Below are 7,788 nucleotides of genomic sequence, written 5' to 3' on the forward strand. Positions count from 1 at the left end.
AGGTGAGTATATATATATATATATATATATATATGCAGCTCAGTTTCCATATGGGTCTCCCAATTGCTAGAGTCGGGGATGTCCCTAAAGAAGTAGCCTGACAATTGGATCAGTTCCTCAACAGTGATGCCTTGTCTGGCTTAAGTGAAAGAGGATGTGTCCAATTTAGAAACTTGATGTGCTATGTTTCAGAGAAACAACTGAGGAAGGGGCATTGTGATGGAAGGAAGGGGGCCAGTGATTGGGATATACATAACCAAAAGAGATTGTACTCTTCAGAGAAAAACTGTTAAAGAATACACCTTATATTTTAGGTTTGTAATTTACAAAATTAAAAAAAAATCTCTCTAAACATTTTCATAGCCATGCTTATATGAGATTCAGACAAATCAATTGGAGACCAAGTTCAGTTAAACTAAACACAGGGTAATATTGTCTATCATTGTATATTGTAACTTCAAATGACACCATGTTCATATTATCAATCACATTGCAAAATCCCTTTACCATGAGCAAAATGATCAACCAAAATAAATTTGTCATGCAGAACCAGTGAAGCAGGTGCAGAGAGCCCATCAAGGATGTTTTCTGACTCTACTTAAATTTGACTCTCATTAAGCCACTTGCCAGACCCAGGAGACCATCTCCTTTGGTAGTTAGAAACATCATGTGAGAGTATGCATGATCTGACATAGGAAAATACAGTTGGTTCTTAGAATTTATATCACTCTCCTGGGAATGCAACAGATAGAGAAAAGATTTAATTATCAGACACTTTCCATCACCATGAAAATAGTTTATATCATAGTAGAATAAATTTGTATATCGAAAAACTAGGAACTTACAATCTTGTCTCATGGGAAAGGAATTTCAAAGCTTTTCATGCTAAGTCGTTACAATCATTAGAGAGTGTCATGTCATGGAGAGGGGACAGAACTGAAGAGAAGGATATAAGTGAAGGGCCCTAGACTAGAGGGTCTAGATATCTCTCCAAATCTGGTATCCAGAGTTATGGTACTTCTATTTCTTAAAAATATTTCAAATTAGTGATCTGATATACATGTAATACATGAGGTATTATATAAAACACAGACTACCAGAGACACAATAAATACATAGAAAATGTATCAATATCTAGAAGTTATTTCCACAAGGAAAATATTATATCAAATCTACAATTGATTTTAAATACTGGGCATCACACACCAATCATTTTCCATGTATCAACACTTAGCTACAGCATAAAACCAATTTCTTCAGGTTACTATTTCAATTCAGCACTCATAAACACTGCTAGTCTCTCTAAAATTATCAAGGTTGTATTATAATTCTCTATGTGGAGTAAATGAGTATGTATGTAGTATGTATCTTTCTCTGTGATAGTCTTCATCTGCAATTAAAACAACAAAACTTTTTTGGTGAGGGAGTTGGAGCTTTTATCTAAGTTTACAAGGTTAAACTTTTGAGGATAGACTTAGAAAGTATATTTGTTTCCTGTAAGCAGAAATATTTTCTATATCCAAGAGATTTTAGCTGGGTTTTTGTTTGCCTTTCTGCTTTGGTACCATGCAGAGTACCTTTTAATAGCCAAATTAGCCAATAACTGATTGTATTGCAGGACTGTTCCATGAGATTGTACCCATTCCTAAGATTGCTCAGGTGGACAAGAACCTGAGACTAGTTAGAATTAGGACTCACAGGGAAAACAAAATACTGTTGTTATGCTAAAGAAGGCAAGAGGATGAAAAATTCTGGAAAAACTAGGTAGTACTATGGCACTTTCAAACAAGAACTTTGAGGAGTGGGCAGTTTCTCCACTACATAAGATCAATGTGTACTCAGAAGTTCAGAAAACTAAGACCATGAAGAAGAGTACCTAAGATAATGGGACAGAGCAAAGATGATGTAATAGGATAAAGATAAAGATCACAGTAAGAAAGTAGGCTGTGGGAAAGAAAAAGAGTTGGATATGTTGGTTGTCTCCTATTATGCAGGAGGAGCAACAAATCACTTTACAACTCATGGAATATGACCCAATGGATAGGAGATTTACTGTGGGTGTGCTACAGATAGGCAAATCCCAGAGGGCTGTCCTGGTGAGTCATTCTGTTGTAGAGTTTTCTTTTTCTTGCTGCCTTCATATTCGTTATAATTAAAGGATTGAATGATAACTGTAAGTGTCTTCCAGCCCCTCATTGAGGAATATCATTGGAATTCACATAATATCACTTGGGCTTGCTCAAGTATTGTTGATTGAACAGATTAAGGAATTAACCATGATCCATGAAAGACACTTAGACGTATCGATTTTCAGCACTGACAAAAGACCTTAGAAATCATTTGGAAAAATAAATTGTTAGTGAAGGTACAGTGATATGTATTTGTTAGTCTCTCAGGTGTAGAAAATCTTAAGGAACAATTTGAATTGAGAAAAACACACTTTTAATAGTTGAGCTAATGATCTGACTAGTACTGGCACTAGTGACCCTACTGACACTGAACTGGTGATAATTAATTTTTTTTACACATTTTGCCATCAGCTTCATGATATGACTTAATAAAATTTGCTGATAAAAATGTGCACTGTGAGGATTTATCTTAGAAATGACTGATTGTTTTTATATAAAAGTTTAGATGTATGATTCTTTAATGTTTGTTAATTAATACTTTTCAAGAAAAATAATAAAACAACTCCTTTTTTCTTTTTTTATTGGATGTTTTATTTACATTTCATATGTTGTTCCCTTACCCCATCCCCCACCCACCCAAGAACCCCCTATCCCCTCTCCTCTCCTCCTTCTTCTCTAGGGATGTAACTTCTACCTACCCCCCACTCCTACCTCCCCATCCTCAAATTCCCACCCCCTGGGGCGTCCAGCCTTCATGAGGTCAAGATTACAACTTTCTAGTAAGAGAAACTGACTGAGATGGTTACATTGCTTGTGCATACTTTGTTACTTTATAACAGGTTGCTCAGTTATGATTGTATGTGTTTTCATAGGAATAATTTGTTTTTTTTTATCCTGCAGTATATAAAATATTTTTCATATGAACTTATTGGGAAATAGAAAATAAAAACAGAATGCAATTGCATGGTAATTTCTATATTGCTTTAAAATTTGCTGGGCTATATAAGCTGTTGAGAAAAATTGGTGACTGTGTTTGCTTATAGCAGCTTCCTCACTGGATCTTGCTGAAGTTCTCTTCACCCATTCTCTGTGTGCGTTTGTGAGTCTCTGTGTGTCTCCACATGTGTATGTGTATGCTTGTGTGTATGTGTGTGTATGTGTGTGTGTGTATGTGTGTGTGATTTGTCCTCCCATTTCTGTTTTGTCATTTTCAAAGTTCTTTTCCAATCCCCAAGAAATTTTTTCCATATGGCCTCCTTTCAGCTCCCAAACGATTTTTTTGTCATGCTCCAGGGAGCATTCTCCATATTCCCAGCTAATCTTCAAGTTCAATTCTCCCCTCAGTTTACACAGAATGTCAAAACTGCTCTTTGAGACAGGTGGTGTAGGACATGCAGATTGGGTTCTGCAAGTCCTTGTGGATCTGATGAGCTGAAGGGTATAGCATGGAAAGAAACTGGGCCACTGAATGTTTTAACAAAGTCATAGAAAATCTGAAAGTACTTATGTGATGATGAGAATCAGGCTTCTGTGATTGGTTGGAAGAGCTGCCTTAGAAGACCTAAAAGCTAAAGGCTGCTCTTCAAAATATTTCATTGGTCAAATATAATCAGGATCAATTTTGAACTTTATGCCTAATATACTCTACCACAGATATATATCCTCAGCCACATTTTAATAAATCAATTTATTGCAAACATTCAGTATTCAATGAACCTTGAACACCAACTCTCTGTCTCTCTCTATGTCTCAGTCTCTCTGTCTCAGTCTCTGTCCATCTATCTCTCTGTCTGTATCTTTTTCTGTCTCTATCTCTCTCTCTGGTTTTTCAAAACTGATTCTTACAAAACAGGGCTTCTCTGTATAGTACTGGCTGTGTTGGAACTCTCCTCTTGGACTAAGCTGCTCTCAAACTCACAGAGAGCCAACTTCCCTCACCACAGCCAGCAAACTATATTTCTTATATAGTTATATTTTAGGTTTTCTTAATTTTACAGTTCTTTATTTAATAATTTATGCTGAGATGGAAGTAGAGTTTACAAGAACAAAGCACAATAAATGTCAATAACATATATTACAATGCATATAAATAAATAAAAAAATTAATTCTTTTCATTCTTTCTTTCTTCTCTTTATTTTTTCAGTTTCATATAGACAAAGCATAACCCAGAACTATGATTCTCTTGGCTATCATGTATTGCTGGAAATGAATGCATGGATTCTAGCATGCAAAAATACTCTACCAATTAAGCTACATCCCCAGTACAATAAGAAACAATTTGATATTATAAATGGCACTTTGGACCTTATATATCCTATGGCAGCTGCATCACTATTTGCCTTCTCTAAGGCTTCTGCTCCTGAGCTCATGATATAACAAGTAGACATGCAGATAATTTCATCTCTTATCATGAAATCAGCCCTGAACCCCGTTACTCTGACAGAAGTACAAAGATCTATACTCAGAAGTCTTCCCATTGAGAGATCAATAAGAGCACAGGCCATCGGTATGGCATTGGGACTGAGCTGGATTTTCCTTGTTTCCCTTTTAAAAGGCAATTAATAGATAAAAAGCTTATACTGAGAGTGTGAGTGGATGTGAGTGAGAGGGACCATGGGTATTTCTGATCCTTGATTAATAAGATTTTCTATTTAAGGTTTCTAGAGTGGGATGCAGCTGGAAGAGCCAGGGGGAGGCTTGATATAGCCTGGAAACTCCCTAAAGATATCCTATGTCACCTCGGGGTTCCCTTTCTATAACTACCGGATAGAATGGATTTGTCATTCTTCAATAAAGGGACCAGAGTTCCTTGCTCTAATTGCAACAAAAACTCATGATTATGCAACTTATGATAAGAATCTGTGAAAGGCAGATACCTCATCTCAAGAGATGATTCCAAAAGTAGGGCCTACCTGCAGATAAACAGCTTAAGAGATGAAGATACTGACATTTATTACTGTGCAAGAGAGACACAGTGAAGGAACATCTGTGTGAACCCAGACATACACCTTCCTCCAAGAGCACTCAGAACCAGCTGACAGCACAAATCACACACAAAGGATGGGTACAGAGCAGCAATAGGAGGAAACATAACTGGGTAGTGCTTTTTGGGGTCTCAGCTGTCACTTCTGGTTTCTCAGAATGTTCTCTACATTACAGCCTGCTGCATCTGTGAAAATGGAGTTCTGTTTTGCCATAGTTTAAAATGTATGTGCCCCTGAGTCTAACATAAAACTACATCCAAAAATATCACCTCCACTTGCAGAAATGATTCTGTTGATGTCAACAGAATTGAATGCTTAGGAGGGTAAACAGCATTGATGATATTTCTCCATCAGACAATTCAATGAAACCCTAGTGTTATCATGATAAGAACAGTGATTTTGATAAGGGAAACCACAAGAATGGCGCAATTACACTCACTGACATTATACATTCCAACAAATCATAAGTCTTTTTTGGTATCCCTGAGAACAGTGAATCTCAGGAATAGATCAGACACATCTATATTTCTATTTGATTCAGTTAAGTAACCTATAATGTTTATTATCATATCTCTAATGTTCATCTAACTTCTGACATTTTCTATACATACAGACACGAGTTATATTAAATTGAACTGAGGCTCAGAATGTACCTACATGGACACTAGAAAAAGGTTGTCAGTGAATGAAAAAGGCAAGTATTTTTAGTAACTGAACGGTTCTGGGTATGATGAAGAAGAAACTTTATTGGAGATATGTTAGATAGCCTAGTAGAGTCAGGGGCATCTGGAAGAGTCCAGAGTGGACATATCCCTGAACCAAGTGTGGAGAGGGAGGTAGAGAGAAGAGAAAAGGAAGGGAACCAATGTAGCAACCAGTATGTCTGACCAAAGGAAAGAAAAAAGTGACCAGGTAAAGAAAATACATGGAATACATTGAGAAGCACATTTTGGTAGATAGAAGGCCAGGCCTTGGGCTTGAAAGTTTAAAGGTATGTGATGGGATATGCCAGTAAGGGGAACCGTGTATCTGAAAGGAGTGCTGGTTGCATGGAAACCCTGAATGCTATCGTATGCTTTGATACATTGGTACCTTGGCCACTTGTCCCAGGTTTGAACCCTAACACTTGGGAAACAGTCATGCCCTATTTTCCTGATTCCCTGGAGGATCAAGTCTCAACATCACTAGAAACATCCTCTCTCAGTGAGGCCAAACAAGGAAGTCCTCTGCTGCATATATCTTGGCAGCCAAGAACTTGCCTGTGTATGCTCTTTGGTTGATGACATAGTCTCTGGAAGTCTCCAGGGGTCCAGGAGTTCATTCTTTTAGTTTTTCTGTGAGGTTGCCATCCCTACCAGGTCCATTAATCTTTCCTTTAGTCTTCTACAGGGGTCCTTGATCTCAGTCCAATAGTTGGCTGAAAATATCAGCATATGTATCAGTCAGGAATTGGTAGAGCTCCTGAAAGGTCAGCCATACTAGACTGCTATCTGCAATCACAACATGGTATCTGTAATAGTCTCAGGGTTTGGTTTGCACCGATGGGGTGGACCCAAGTAGTTTCTACCATTGAATGTCCTTTCCTTCAATCTCTCTACATTTTTGTCCTTTCATTTCTTTTAGACAGGAACAATTCTGTGTCAAATTTTTTTCAATGTATGTAGGTTTCCATATTCCTCCATTGGGGCCTTGTCTATACACTGGAGGTGGTCTCTTCAGGTTCAGTCTCCTCATTGTTGGGCATTTCTGCTAAGGTCATCCCCATTAAGTCATGGGAGATTCTCACATTCAATTCTTCTGCTTCTTCTGGTACTCTAGCCCACTGAGCTTCTTTTCTGTATCTCCCCATACTTGATCCTTTCCTACTTTTACTCTCACCCTTTCCTCTTTCACCCAGGTCCATCCCTCCTTCTGCTTCCCCAGATAATTTTGTTCCACCTTTTCAGTGGGATTGAAATATGCTCAATTAAGCCTTCCTTCTTGTTAAATGTCTTATGGTATGTGAGTTGTGTCATCGGTATTCTGTAATTTTGGATAATATTTCTTATCACTGAGTACATACCATGCATGACATTTTGAGTCTGGCTTACCTGATTCAGGATAATATTTTCTAGTTCCATTAATTTACCTGCAAACTTCATGTTGTCCTCATTTTTAATAGCTGAGTAGCATTCCATTATGTAAATGAACCACATCTTTGTATCTATTCTTCATTTAAGGAACATCTAGGTTGTTTTCAAACTTTGTCTATTAGGGAATCTGCAGCTATGAACATAGTGGAACAGTTGTACTTGTAGTATAGTGGGAAATCTTTTCAGTTGTTCCTGCTTTTGTCTATTACTAATAATGCTGAACATAGTGGAGCAGGTGTCCTTGTAGTGTGGTGAAACATTTTGGGGGGGTATATAATGCTCTGTTCTGCTGACAAAACTTATATATCTAACAGAATCTCAAAAAGAAGAGTTGGTACCTAACTAGAGCTTTCGTCCCTACTGACTAGTACTCTTAGTACTGAAAATTACTTTGCATGATATCAGAAAATAAATCTGAATACTAACCCAGCTTTAAGTATTTCAATTTGTAAGAGTGTCATGTCTCCAAGATATCATGGTAAAATAGTTACAAAAATGTTATGCAGATAAACAGCCAAATTTAAGGTCCATTTTATGAATGT

This window comes from Grammomys surdaster, unplaced genomic scaffold (assembly GCF_004785775.1).
Source record: "Grammomys surdaster isolate TR1022 unplaced genomic scaffold, NIH_TR_1.0 122667, whole genome shotgun sequence".
NCBI lineage: Eukaryota > Metazoa > Chordata > Mammalia > Rodentia > Muridae > Grammomys > Grammomys surdaster.